Genomic DNA, 14761 nt, shown 5'->3' with positions numbered 1-14761 from the left:
CCTTTGGGGATTTTATGCTTTACAGTTTGGGCATACACTTTAGGAATACCTGCCACATCATGTACCTGAACATGGCTATTCTGGCTATTCCTGCCTTGTGGAAGTCTGTTCTAGACTAGGGAAAGGAAGGTAAGATTTCTGTGGTATGGGTCACTTCTTCTGTGACAAGGCAGTGGGTATGAGTTGAATTCAAACAAGGCAGTGGTTTATGGAATGACCCAAAGCAGAGCAGAGCACCAAAAGACAACTGCTCAGAGTCCAGAGAGAAGAATCAGTATGGGGCAGGAATGAGACATCTGTCTCTGGGTTACAGTGACACACTTTTGTCTCTGCACGAATGCATTAAGGGTACTTGTCAGACTTCCTACTCTGATCATCTCATTAACCAGTTCTCCCCAGAAAGAAACTGTGTTCTTCAGACGGGCTTGGAAATGTGACTTTCTTATGGCACGTATTGCTAGAGTCACCAAGAAACCTTGCTTAGGCTTCATAGACATCTCCCTCACCATTTTGGAGTTTAGAAATAGAATGATTGTTTCCAATTTTATTCCATTTATCAGGACATGAGAGTTTCAATCTGGTTGTCAGAAACTTAAATGGATTAAGAATCGTTTTTGAAGTCAAAAATTATTACAGTCCCACACCTTTGTGAGAGAAAAGAATCAGGATACTTGAGGGAAATGGATTTGTTAGGATGGGAAAAAGACACCTTTGCTGGTGATTCACACTATAATGATGTCTGACTCTTTTATTCTGAGCAGGAGCTACACAGAGATGTTTTTTCTACCTATTGAAGAGATTCAGTGAGGACATATCAGCACAGCTAGGACTTATTTTTCTCTTTTTCTGTGTTCCCTCAGACACAATTTTCTAGGTTTCACATTTTACAAACAAATTTTTCCTGTGAGTCAAGACAATACTTAAGCAAGAGGTGAGCTACTAAAGACAATATGCAGTCATGTTACAGGATCATGTATTGGACAGGTTTGTAAAAGATTGGGACTTTCAGATTCCTTAAAGGACATCAAACAGAATATAATTTTATTTGTATGGGATGAAAACTGGGTGACCTATGGCAATATTTATGCTATTTAGTCACTGTAAATTTGTGATCTCTGATGGGGAAGAAGGGCAACTCTCAGACAGGCCATGTTGCTGGACATGCCATAAATCTCTTCTCTTTTTCGGGTAATAGCATGCAGTGAGAACAGAGTTCAAAGTGGGTGATGCTCTTGGAAGTGAATAGTAGAAAATCTGCTATTCTCTAAACCAGAAACTTTCCAAGCCTGATTTCTGCAGTCAGCCTGCAAGGTCTTCTGTGCCAAGTGTCTTACTGCCAACCCCATTAAATCTAGTGTAATTTGACCAAGCACAATGCAGCCTTCCAAGAGCTACTAACTGCAATTCTTCCACTATCATTCACTGAATTTCAGATGGATGAGATTATTGCACTGGCCAAGAAAAAATATTTAAGACTTGCACTGGATTTCCAGCCTGAATGGGGTAAGCTTGGGATGGCAACCTGCCTAGAGACATTATCCATAACTAGGTGTTTATTATTTTTCTTGATGTGTTCATATGCTTCCAGGTAAACACAAATGTTAAAATGTTAAAATGAATAGTTAATCAGAGGAACTACTAGCCATAACAACAAGAATACTGTGATAGCAACAACGGTTTTGTGATGGAGCACTAATGTCTCCTGTCTCCTCTGTTTGTGTAGACTGTTCAAAGAGTAAGAACTATCTCTTCCTCACATTTACCAATCTGCTCCAGGTGGGGACTCTGAAGGAATGGAGTGAAAGTAATATCAAAGAAATTATTCAAAATTTGTTCATGAAGAAAACAAGCTTCAGAGGGACAGGGGATGTTCTGACTCACTTTCCTTCCCAGCAGCTTTTCCATAATTCAAATGTCATAGGCTAGATCAGTATATCTACAATGAGCTCTTCAGTCTCTTCTTTCAAGGATCTTGCCTCTTCCAAAAGGGAGGTGTGACAGTTTCAAGTGGAATGGTTCTTGCAGGTGATTTTCTTTAAAAGGTTGAAGAAAATCCAACAAAACCAGAACATAATAAACCCCAGTTACCCCATGAAGAGAATAAACTAGTCTTTGGTCTTTTTTTGACTTTCTGGAAGAAGACAAAAAGACCAGGGCTATCTCGTCAGATATCCTGGCAGTTGCTACAGACTGTACAGTTTGACTGCATCAGGAAAAGAAAGTCTATTTTTACACATGGCTGAAAGTTTCGTTCTTCAAGTGTCTGAGTCCAGAAGGTGAAAGCGAACCAGAAAATAAAATTGTGGAACAGATCAGTTGGAAGCATCATAATGTTAGTTCCTACTCATTAGAGCAGTGAAAGCTTCAACAAATCTTTTACAAACTGAAGTCAGAGTATAATGAAATGTCATAGAACTCTGCAGGACTAAGAGAGGCTTTTCCAGAACAGTAGAATCCCTGAGAGGGAATCTATATTTGAAAAACAAAAAACAGGGATAAATGGCTTCTACTCTTTCTTTCTCTCTCTATAAAATTTCCCTGAATGCCTGGGTTTTAGTCCAGCATCTAAATCACGCATCAAAAAAAAAAAAAAAAGAACCATTGCAAATTGTCTGGGGGTTTTTCCTGACTGAAGAAAAACAAGTGTTTTTTCTGTTGCACATTAGCTGTAATAATTTGCACTTTTTTAAGAAGTGGTAGTTCAAAAGAAGTGAAGAGTAGATCTCATTTTTTTCAGGATATTACACATTAGAAGTCTTTATGAGAAGTAGGGGGACTCATATGCCTTCATCAAAGGAAGACAAACTGCCTTGCACAGTGTAGTCAACATCCTAGGTTCCAGTTAAAAAGGAGGTAACACCATTGCTGTGGAGTTAAGATTTGGAACTTCAGTTTACTGCAGATCCTTGGTTTCTTGGCTATTCTAGCAAGATAGCAGAATGATATGGGTCAGAGGATGCCTTTTTGTTATGAAGAAAAAGCAAAGAATCCTGGGCCTGTTTTTACACAGATGGACTTTGTCATGACTTTGGCAAGGACCCTTTGGGCCTGTTACTAATGGGTTTGAATTAAATGGGTTTGCATCACTGAACTAACAGCATGAGGTATTCTTCCATTCTGTTTTATAACTGACAGTAGACAATCTCTCCACTCATAGCAGAGTCTGAAAAACCAAGATATCCCAGTGCATTTCCTGTTGGACTGTGAATGTCTGCAAAGTTGGAGACTTCACAATCTGTCTGGGCAGCCCATTCCACTCTTTGATCATCCTCATAAATAAATTTATTTTTTCTTATGCTTTAATGAAATTTCTCATGTTTCAGCTTGCTCCCATTACCTCTGATTCTGTCACTGGGTAACACCGAGAATTTTCAGGCTCCCTCTTCTTTATTCCCTTCACTCAACTATTTACACACATTGGTAATGCTCTCCTGAGCCTTCACTTCTCTGGGCTGAACAGTCACAGTTCTCTCATCTTCTTGTACAAGAGATGCTCCAGTGCCTTCATTGAACTTTCTTCAGAAAGCAAATGTCTCTGTTGTACTGGGGAATGTGGAATTGAACCCCCACATTCCAGTCATGGCTTCAACACTGCTGAGAGAAAGAAGGGAAGGATCTCATCCCTTGCCCTGCTGACAGTTCTGTTCCTTGTGCAGTCCAGGCTGCTGGTGGCCTGAGGGTTCACGGCTGGCTCACGGTCAGCTTGCTATCCACCAGGACCCCCAGGTCCTTCTCTGCAATGGTGCTGTCCAGCAGCTCCCACCATTTGAATCCCTGATCCCTTCTTTCTTCTTCTCAAATGTCAAACACAGTGAAGCACCCACCCTTGTTCATTCCTCAGTTATGCAAATTGTGAAGTTATAACACTCCTGGACTCTTGTTCGTAGTTAGGTCACCATACTTTATGTGGTAGCTCCCCATTAACTCCTTAAAAGAAAGAAAGTAAGATAATGGGTTGGATACGGCTATTTGTATTTGTGTCAGTTTTGAAAAATGAACAATTTCTATGGATAAAAAAGCAAAAATATGTTATCCCAGAAAGAGACAAAGCCCATACTGATAAATCCTCTTTCTTGAATTGATATTATTTCCTATCTTTCGTATTTTAGGCAGAAACTGATAGAAAAGACACTGTCAAGTTATTAACCATCTCTCATGTTACTTAGAATGAATGTTTCATGTTTAGTCACAATTGTTTTGCATTTCAAGGACCTTTTTGATGAAAATTAGAGAACAAATTCTCTGAATCTCTGATTCTTTCTCTTTTCAAAGTGATTTTCTTCATTACAAGGTCACACCCACAGTGCTGTATCAAGCCCCTAATTATGGCCCTGATTTAATTCATCTACAGAGGAACAGGGCACTCTGTCATGAGTAATTTCAGAACCTTGGAGTTACACAAACTCCAACAATGCATTTATAGATGCTCAGTTCTTTGAGCATCTCACCAACAGTCAGGTAATATCCCACACAATATGCTATGCATTACTAGTTGTGCGGTTGTGGACCAAAAATTGGTCTCTGCTCCTGAGACCTGCTAGTGAAAATTGCAAGGACACACCAATATGGACTTGTCCACCTTTGTGCATTTGAGGGAGCAACTTGTTTCTGGCAGAGACTGGGGAATTGTAATAGAATTCTGTTGTTTTGTTTTCCATCTCAAATACAACTGTGTGAAACATGTTCTTACATAGTTTTCCTGCTTATATCTACCCATCTGAGCCTGCATATGATGTTTAGGCTGCAGGATTCCCTGCTACTCTAATAACCACTTTTTTGCAACTCAGAATATGCACTGAGAGGATTTCCCACACCGATCCAAGATGGATTGAAGGAGGAGAACTAGTGCGAAGATGCAAGTATTGTCTTCATCAGCTGTTGTCAAGGTCATTTTTGGTCTTCCTCCTAACCAGGTGAAATTTCTACCCTCCTTATATACAGCCCAATATTATCCTCCTACAGTTCTTTACATATAGCATGATCTAGACAGAGACTTAAGCAATAAAGTCATATATGTGGTAGCATGTACTTCATAAAGATTATTAGCATATGATACATTTTAATATTTAAATAACCCTGAGTGAGGCAAAAGTTCATTTTGGTCTGTAGCATACTTCAATTTTCTGGTCATACAATTTTTTTAGTTCTGCTCAGCTCTTCAGAGACAGAAAGAGGACCATTCTGTCTCCACCAGACCAGGTCCTCCAGCTACGTCATATTTTCTCCATGTCAGTTATGTGTATCTCCACCTGCAAAGATAACGCAGTGGTACACAGGACAGGTTGCAGATAGTAAGGCTTAGCCCTTTCCTGGGCCCTTGGTCTTCATCCCACATAGGGGTATTTCAGCAGTACAAGTGATTACACATCATAACCAACCTGAAATGTTACACTTTGGCCTTCTCCCAACTCCACTGTAAGAGGCTGAATGTTCACAAACTAAGAGGCATTTTAAATGCACTGTTCTTCCCTCTGACAGAAAAGCTGTTCGTAATTACTGCCATTTCTTAAGTTAACGGCAGCAATATTCTGATGGGAGGTGTTCTTTCATCTGGCATTAGCCAAAGGAAATGACTTTACAGCTACATTAATTTACATATATATTAAGCTCATGACAAAGCAAATTATAAAGATAAAACACCATCATCATGTCTCTGCTTCCACTGCCTGTGCACTTCTTTCTTGTCCTTCAGTTTGACCATCAGATCTCAACTCATCCATGGTGGACTCTTGCCTGCCTTTCCTGGTTTCTTATACTTGGAGATGAAGGATGAGTGTAGCAAGATGGAAGCAGCTTAAAAAATGGGAAGAAAAAGATATTCATGTAAGCCATGACACAAGGCACTTTTCCAAAATGCATGTTATTTTTGCAGTTTGTCAGAACCACTCAGCACAGACATTAACTGAAAACTGCCTAATCTGCTTTCCTCCTTTGTTGATCATCCTTAGAGAAAGAGCCTTGGTGTTGGTGCTCTCCTCTTAACACTTAGACCAATAATCAGTGGTCAGTCAGCTACTGTTCAGAGTGTACATACAGCCAGCACTGTAAAAGAAAAAGTATGTGCAAGGATGTGCCATGTGAGCATATGTCATGACATCCAGAATGCAAAGTAAATAAAGGGCACCAGAATAGAGTACATCTGTCCATCTGTCTGTCTATGTCCAAATTTGTAAATCAACCAAAGAGCAACTGCTGATTGGAAATTAGATTTGTAGGTCAAGAAAGAAACCTGCTTTAAGACCTGACTAAATTATTTTCTGTCAGTTGAATTAGATGAAACTCTTAAACCAAATCAACGGATGCTGAAGAGACACAGCAGCATTTGAAGAGGCCAGAGGCCATAGTGAATGTTTTGTAAGTCGTGCCAGTGCCTCAGATAATAATGAAAATAATCAAAGGCTTTTCAGCTAGAATAACTTTCTCCTCCAGGAAAAACACTACTGACAGAACTAATGGGCTTTAGAAAAGCGAACACAAGCTGGGACAGTGTATTTAAAGAAACTGTTGGTGAAAAACAATATAATTAGAACTCTGTGTTTGCTTTACAGTCACAAATTGTTGCAATTTGCTTTGCTCTCTGGTTTCCTAGGAGGTAAAAGGAAGAAGAACAGGAATAAATCTCCCTCCAGGCCTTGCTATTTTAGCTGAGCCAGTCTTGATCAGACTTTGCTCTTTATAGTGAAGCTATCTCACCCATGGACATTAGAAGGGTGTATGACACTTGTTCTTTATTTAGAAAGAAGATATTTGGATTTATTATAATTTCATTTTAACTCCCTTCCTTCCTTCCTTCCTTCCTGCCTTCCTGCCTTCCTTCCTGCCTTCTTGCCTTCCTGCCTTCTTTCCTTCCTTCCTTCTCCATCTTTTGTCCTTTATTTCCTCTACATTTTTTTATGCCTAATCCCCAACCAGCACAAATGCTTATATGGATATAAATGCAAGCAGCTATTTAAACTCAATAATTCAGTTAGTTCCCCTTGGAAAAAATTAGCTCACACATTAGCATCTTTCCTAATCTAAAGAGTTGACAATGGATCCCTGTGCACTATCCCTCCTTCCCTCCTCAGAAAGGTACCACCTCCTTATGTCAGAGTGTATTGGGTCTGGCAGAGGTGGATTTCATTTTCACACAGCAGCCCTCACGGTGCTGTGCTTTGCATTAGTGGCTGGAAAGGTGTTGACAACACAGCAGTGCCTTGGCTGCTGCCGAGCAGTGCTGGCACAGCACCAGCCTCTCTCTCCAGTTCCACCCCACACAGGCCAGGAGGCTGGGGGTGGGCAGGATCGTGGGAGGGGACACGGCTGGGACAGCCAACCCAAACTCACCAAAGGGGTATTCCACATCACAGGATGTCTGTCCAGGTACAAAACCTAAGGGAAAGGGGGAGGAAGGTGTGGCATTCATTGCTCATGGTGTTTGCCTTTTGGAGCATCTGCTAACATGTATTGAAACCCTGCTTCCCAGGAAGTGGCCAGACATCGCTTGCTGGTGGGAAGAAGAAAATAAAATCCTTTGTGTTTTTTAATGTTCTGGTTTGGGTTTTTCTTTCTTTTTTCTGTGCTTGCATGCCCAAAAGATTTGCTTTAGCTTTATTTGTGCTTTTACAGTGCTGCGCTCTGTATTGGTAGGCAGCATGTACACCACACAGAGTGAATGCTCCTGGAGGTTGCCTACAAAAGAATATTCCTGACGCTTTTTTGTTTTCAGCAGAATTAACACAGAGGGTTTTTTTCCCCACAGGCTCTGGGAAATCTCCCTGAAAGTGGAAGTATTTGTTCCTCATGGCAGGAATCAGCCCCAGACAAAATGCAAGGGAAGCCTCTTCCTGATGCAAGGCCTATAATACCATGTTTGTAAACATCCAGCTTTACATTCACCAAAAGGTGTCCTTTTAAAAAAATATCCAGTGAGTAGCTCTGAAGCTGTTAGGACATAATCAGAATCAGGACATAGGGTCACACAGAGACAAGAGTAGCCAATGGAAGCCTTATGTCTTTGGGAAAGGCAGTAAAATATGCTGTCTTTTTTACAAAATACAGGAAAATAGAAGTTACGCTCCTAAAAACAAAGAAGCACACTCACATGTGGTAAATGACTAAGTATTTATGAAGTAATTAATGAATCTTCCATTAAAGTAAAAACAAACCTTGAAACAGTAAAGACTAGTGTTTCAGCGTGGCCTTGAGGATGGGAATTGATACAAGTATTAAAATCATAAATAAAATCAATGTTGCAAGACACGAGACCCCAGCCTACTCTTACACCCAGAACAGTTTATCCATGGGTAATATATTTAACCTTATACAAGAAAAAAGGATTTCATTCATGAAACAAGCCAAAAAGAAGAAAATATTAAATTGGAAGCTTGATCTCTCCCAGCCCCGGTATCAATCCACATGGAATAGAATCATAGTGTGCTGGGGGTTGGAGTGCACCTTTCCAGATCACCAGGTTCCTACCTCCCTGTCATAGGGGAAGTCTATAGATCTGCTAAATAACACTAACCAGGGAAAAAGTAATTTAATAACCAGATTTTTGTTTGTCGTTCAATTTTCTTTACTATAAGTGGGGGAAAGATTCTGCAACTTTTTATGTAAACCTCTTTCGATACGATTAATGTTTTCCCAGCTGCTATCTCAGCTTCTGAAGAGATTAAAATGCAAAGAATGATAACAGCATGGTTACATCAGCAGAACATTTATTGCCTTGAGAGAGGTGACACTGTGGCTGGGCTGGAGCTGCAATCAAGAAAATGGAGGTGGAACAAGCAGAGTCAAAGGCAAGTACAGGCAAACGTATGACAAGGTTCTTCTGTCTATAGTTTGTGCTAGTTCAGGAAGGGCAGCAATGACATAGAAGTGTGGTTTTGTACAGTGCTTTATAATTGCTGTGGACATATGGTCCTAATGAGGAACACATCAACAACAAAGTATTACAACCTGCAATCATCTCTTTCCTTGCTCAACTGCTAAAACATCTGTGTTAGGTAAATGAATTTTTCTGCCTGACTGTGGATGCTAGAAAGCAATCAAAAGACATTCTTAATTTTACCTGAAAACCTGCTTTCTTCATTGGTAGGTAAACTGAGTAGATCAGTAAGCAAAAATCTGCATTATTTCACTGACATAGAAGTGGTTTCTGAGTTGTTTCAATGACCTGAGAAACTGGCCTATGCACCCACATGAGGAATTCAAAGGTGTAGGGACCGGGAGAACCTCTTCAACAGTGAGAAGATGTTGTGGGTAGTTAGAATTACTGTTGAAATGGTGAAAACAGTGTCTTCAGTTATACAAGAAGTCACCTAATTTTGGTGTTTCCAGAGTTATTTCATATTATTTCATATTTCATATTATTTCATATTATCTCAACTGTATGCTATTTCATATTACCTCAAATGAAGTGCTCAATGTAGTATTCTGGCTGACTCTTAGATCTGTGACAAGAAAAGGTAACGTATTTGTCTAAGTTAATAAAACTGGCAGGAAATTAGGAACTGAGGGTGACCTGTGGAAATGAATTGACTGCAGAAACCAATTGATATTAGCTGACTGCTAAACCAGGCTCAGCCAGCTGACATTTTACATTCAACTTACTCCTGTTAAAAAAATTTTGCCTTAAAACAGAAAGCTTGAGAAAGAAGGAATTGGAGGAAACAATGCAATGTGTAACAGCAGACATCTGCATTTCATTTCCACATTTTTCTTCAAGTAAAGAAGACTGTGTGTCACTCACCTGTGGCCAGTTCTCAGACCGAAGGCAAACATGAAAGTCTGATGGGAGGTAGATGTCTTCAGACTGAACAGAAATGTCACCTTGGAAGTAAAGGAGCTGTTTTCTAGCCTGCCAGCGGGTCAAACAAAGACAACTGAGATGAGAAATCTCTGAAATCACTTTAGCTGCATTGAGAAGTTTGGAAATATTGAGAAACCCAGAAGATTTCTTAGCAGTTGCAGAGGCAGTGGGAGAACACACAGCAGTGTGAGCAAAGGAGAGACCTTACAATGTTTCTAGCAGGTGCTCTTTTAAAGCCTTCAGCCTGTGACCACGTCGCAGTCTTCACAGCCTTTTTTCAGAACAAGGAACCTTTCAGAGCTCAGAGAAGAAGTTGTTCAGAAATTAGCACCTTTCCAACGGCAAGATGCAGGAATTTTATGGAGAGGAGTCTGTTGGGGAGGCGAGTGGAAAGGTATTAACTGCAGTAAAGCCCACGGTTTGTGTGCCAGATATCAGGAAGGCTGATGATCTTCATGCAGCACATGGCCTGCATCACATCAAGAGAGAACCTAATGCCTAAAGCATGGGGCAGCAGTCCAGAGGACATAAACTCTGATTTTGATTTGATTGGACATGTAGTCAAGGTCATGACTACATCTCCTGCTAGTCAGTGGTGGTATTCCTGCACGTCCTGAGAGTACATAGACAGTAAATTCCACAGTAGCGTGACAGCTCATGCATCCAGACTGCTGAGCCCATGACTTTTACCACTGTGCTAGTGCTGTGGTACTCACCTATTGTTCCTCCTTATGAACTCCTTTGAGAGTTAAGGAAACTGTTTTTCTCTTTTTACCTGAAAGAAAGTTGTACCAAGGTGGGTGTTGATCTATTTTCCTGGATAGCAAATGATAGGATGAGAGGAAAAAATGAGGTTGCGCAAGGGGAGGTTTAGATTGGATATCGGGAAATATTTAATCACTGAAAGATTTGTCAAGCATTGAACAGGCTGTCCAGGGGAGTGTTTGAGTCACCATCCCTGGAGGTATTTAAAAGCTGTGTAGATAGAGCACTAAGGGACATGGCTTCATCATGGACATGGCAGTGTTGGGTTAACAGTTTGACTGGATGATCCTAGAGGTCTTTTCCAACTTAAATGATTCTGTGACTCTGTGATTCTATGATGACTCATTTGCCACCATCTCAGACTGCTGGCATTTTTTCAAGTGCATGGTAAGTGAGTCTGCCTCCAAAAGGCTCCTATTTTATGGACAAGAGATGGATGGAATGGAGCTGAATCTCAGGGCACAACCTAAGCTTTTCTCATGCAGATATAGAGCAGAGCTTTAAATGTGGGTATCTGAATTCAATTTAGTGTTTGAGCTGATGGCATTTTCAGCCTGACTGTATTTCTTCTTGTTTCTGATTCATTGAATTCTAGCAAAAATCTGGGAAGAAGAGGGTACTGAAAGCAGTTGAATGAACCTGACAATTAAGGTCAATTTATAAAAATCCCTTGAGGAGATGTGACAGAAGAGCTTTTTGTACCAAGCCTTTGGAAATGTATCATTTCCAATGACAAAGCTAAATGGACAAAATAGGAAGCTGGGATAAGATTGGAAGGCACAGCTGTGACATCTGTATGTGTGCACAGCTAAACACTTTGTACCAGCACTTTCAGAATGGAACTCATCACCTAACCCCTCTTCATGGTTGGACTCAATGATCTTAAAGGTCTCTTCCAATCTAAAATATTCTATGATTTATTTCTGGTCACTCACATGCCACTCCACTCATTTATCTCTTGATGCAAGTAAGTAAGCAATCCTAGCTTATCCCACTCACTAGGAAAACAGAATTGGTATTTACTCCCAGTTATCTCAAATTCACCATGAGAAATAAAATGAGATGAAGTACTGAATATAGAAAAGCAAGGTCATGAGACTTTATGAATTCAAAACCCCATCCACAGATAGCACTGGATGCAAACTTACAATCTATCATCATTTCCCCACCTACCCCCCTGTTATTTCCTGTTTTAACAGATATTTTTCCAAGTAATTTTCATCTTCTTTCAAAATAATCTGGGTCTGTGTTGTGACTGCCTGTCTTAGTTCTGACTCCTTTTTGCACAGTTAAGGTCTTGTGCAAGTCTTCACTTCAGCATGTCATGAACTTTACAATATTATTCAGGTACAGTGTCTGTGGTGATGGGAAGGCTTCTCAGGTACTGTCTGGTAACTTGCTTGAAGGTGGGTAGTTGACCCTGACTAATGCTAGCAATTGGCTTGAAGGCTCTAAACTGGTCCTTAAACCATATTTGCTGGGTTCATGGGGATTGCCTGCCTTGGCATTGAGAGAAAAACTTTTCACTCTGCACCGTTTTCATTGTTCTTGCTTTGCCCTGTTAAAAGGAACTGCTTTGCTACCCCAGACCCTGCACACAGTCTGGCACTATCATCCACAGCACCTCCTCAGTGTTGTCTTCAAAACACCTGATAGCTGGCTGTCATGGTTCCAAGCCCAGCTGGAGATGAAACACGATGCAACCACTCTCTCAACCCCATGACATTTCCCACCTCCCCAGTGGAACGGGGAGGAGAATCAAAATAAAATTTGTATCTTGAGATTAGAACAGTTTAATAATTGAAAATAAATAAGAGACAGTAATAATGGGAAATGATAATAACATTGATAACAAAATGGAAAAACAAGTGTTGCAGAATGCAATTGCTCACCACCTGCTATGCTCCCTCCCAGTTCCTTCTGCATATTCCCTCAGTGACAGAGCATCAGACAAGGAAAAAAAAAAAGTTCTTGACTTAGAATAAACAAGACTGAGCAGAAGCCCAAAACATCAGTGTGTTATCAACACCATTCTCATTCCAAATCAAAATGCAGCACTGTAACAACTACTGAGAAGAAACTGACTCTAGCCTAGCTGTAACCAGGACACTGGCCTCTGCAGCATGGCTTGATCTTGGAGTCAGTATTAATGGGACACCCATGCATGTCAGCAGAAGGCTTTCCAGAACAGGAGAGGATGTAGTAGGGTGTTCATAGCCTGTCTGACACCGGCTGCCAGCAGTTGCTACACCTCCGTGTTTACTCCATAATGATGTCACCACAGGATGCCATCCCACCAGAAGAACAGGGCCCACCATATCGTTTCTGCTGACACTGGGCAGAGCATCCTTTCCCACAAATTGAAAGGGTTCATGTTCACAGACTTGGCTCTGAGAGACCCCTGGAAATTATGGTTATAACTCTTCATAAACTCTCATAATGCATCAGTGTATCACAAAAGTATTGCATGTGGTAAAATAAATCACATGTCTTTGTTCCAACTGTCATGTTGAAATGTTCTAGAAATACTACACTTATTACTAGTAGGAAAATGGTGTACATTGTTTAAAGCTTCATTTAAAAATTCTTTTCTCTTGTCAGTCTGAATTTCTGAGGTGCATGGCCACCAGCTAAAATAGTTTTAAAAGCTGAGTTTTTAAACCCTGAGTGGTTCAGAGCTTGTTTTTTCTTTTGAACTGATGTTCAGTCATGTTTATCCAATATGTATGGCACTATAAAGGTGTACTTAACACCACTGTTGTAGGTGAAAAAACACTGCATATTATCAAGCCTGCCTGCCACTGCACATTCACCTCTGCCATAATCACCTGGTCCTCTAAAGGAGTTTCTTGCCACCTTGAATAACCTTTAAATTCCTGGTTTGAAAGCCAGATTGCCAGGTTGCCACTTGCCCTCTGTTCACAGTAACAATTTATATCTCCCAAGTTTTCTGCCTTCCCAGGAACACAATGAATGTATTTCAATGGAAGCAGTGATGCAGGCATGTCTGCAACCTAATGCTACTATGATTATGTCAGAAATGCAGTGTTTGACAATCATGTGAGCTCATGTACAGAAAAACTTTATTAACAGCATGTAAGGGGAATTGTTTGTTAACCTCCTTCAATCTTTTCCCCCAGAATGTCTTTGTCTCATCTATGTCCACTCCTCTTTCTGCAACTGTGTCAGGCCCTGGACATGAATGTCAGCGGATCATGACACACTTCTTACTTCTGCCTCCTCAGTCAGTCATCTGGAGCTTTTTGAAACTTTCTATAAGGTTAGAAACTTTCTATAAGGTCACTGACTTAAGGATAAGAAAACAAATTTTGCACAAGCCTGAACAGCATGGTGGTCTTACAGGTAGCTTTAAGAATGACCTGCAACTTGGGAAAGGGGAGCTCATCAAGACCACCCCCTTTCTCTGTGTGAAACTTACTGAAAATTGCACTTTCCAGTTCTTAGGCCCATTGGCCAGTTCTCCCAGTTTGTGCAGTCTGTATCAGAAAGACTTCAAGGGCTTTTTGTTGTGGCGTGTCCTCCCTTGCCCCCATCCTCTTCCTCTGACACTGGCTTTTTTCTGTTTTCCATTTTCATGCACAGTGTGGTCTGTGTGAAACCCACCCAAAGTCTTCCCAAGCCATATTGTACAATCACCCAGCTCGACTGTGGCTGGGGGCTGGCCTCTTGCTTCAGCTCAAAGGATTGATTTCTTCTATGGCTTCCTGGGGTTGCACAGGGAACACCCTGAGCTGCCTTAGAGGATGGGTTCACAGCCCAAGTCATGCTGTATCTTATTTGTGTCTCCCTCTCCCATAATGCCCACTCTCCTCCTGCCCTCCCCCTGAACTTTGAAGGCTTGTCCAGCTGCTTTGTAAAGCAGGGTGCGGACTGAACATTCGTTTTACTTTTGATTGCTTTCTATTCACAGTCAGACTTTAGTTATTAATGTCCCTAGCTCTGATTAAAGAATATTTTATACTGGTTATAAATCTTCTACATTCTTATGAATATATGCATGTATATTTAATTTATGTCTTTATGTATCTATATACAGAAATATTTGTGCTATATACAGGTATGGTGGAGTCAAGACACAGGCAAACACAGTCCAGTATGCAAACATCTGGGGCACTACAGTTAAACAAATGGAGGCTATGTGCCATGAAATTGCGGCTAAAAGACGTGGATCCTTGCATATTT

The 14761-nt window shown here is 40.7% G+C and overlaps 1 long non-coding RNA gene across 1 annotated transcript; it reads left to right on the top strand.

Annotated features, from left to right (window-relative positions):
• The first annotated feature begins 1347 nt into the window (after positions 1 to 1347).
• Positions 1348 to 10399, top strand: LOC108446990. Its single transcript, XR_001862333.1, has 3 exons — positions 1348 to 1503; positions 4788 to 4913; positions 8630 to 10399. It is a non-coding gene; the product is annotated as an uncharacterized LOC108446990 (long non-coding RNA).
• The last annotated feature ends 4362 nt before the right edge of the window (positions 10400 to 14761 follow it).

The sequence above is a fragment of the Corvus brachyrhynchos genome, unplaced genomic scaffold (assembly GCF_000691975.1).
Source record: "Corvus brachyrhynchos isolate BGI_N302 unplaced genomic scaffold, ASM69197v1 scaffold22, whole genome shotgun sequence".
NCBI classification, from domain to species: Eukaryota; Metazoa; Chordata; class Aves; order Passeriformes; family Corvidae; genus Corvus; species Corvus brachyrhynchos.
The sequence above is the reverse complement of the archived record's forward strand: the minus strand, read 5'-3'. Positions and strand labels throughout refer to the sequence as shown.